Raw genomic sequence first — 417 nt, 5'->3', positions numbered from 1 at the left:
AATCAATGGCTTAATGAAAAGGAACATTGTTGTGTGAACATTATCTGAACTTTTTAAAGATTGTGTTACTTGAACATTGTTTGGATCAATGGCTAAATGAAAAGGAACATTGTTGTGTGAGCATTGTCTGGACTTTTCAAAGACTATGTTTTACTTGAACTTTGCTTGGATCAATTGCTCAAAGGAAATAACTTGTGTTAACATTACTAGGACTGACAGATTAAGGAAATAAGCATGTTGAGTGTCGTTATTAAGCTTTATCTAACTTATTATTCAGAGAAAAGGAGAGATGTAGTGTCGTTACATTGCGTTACGGTCATGCGCACTAGGAGTCGGTCGAGTCGGGAGTATGAAGGATTGCTGTAAGATACCGTTGGAGAATAAATAATAAGTATATTCACAATCAAGGACTCCATA

The sequence above is a fragment of the Oculina patagonica genome, chromosome 5 (assembly GCF_052425735.1).
Source record: "Oculina patagonica isolate OP01 chromosome 5, crgOcupat, whole genome shotgun sequence".
Lineage (NCBI taxonomy): Eukaryota > Metazoa > Cnidaria > Anthozoa > Scleractinia > Oculinidae > Oculina > Oculina patagonica.
The sequence above is the reverse complement of the archived record's forward strand: the minus strand, read 5'-3'. Positions refer to the sequence as shown.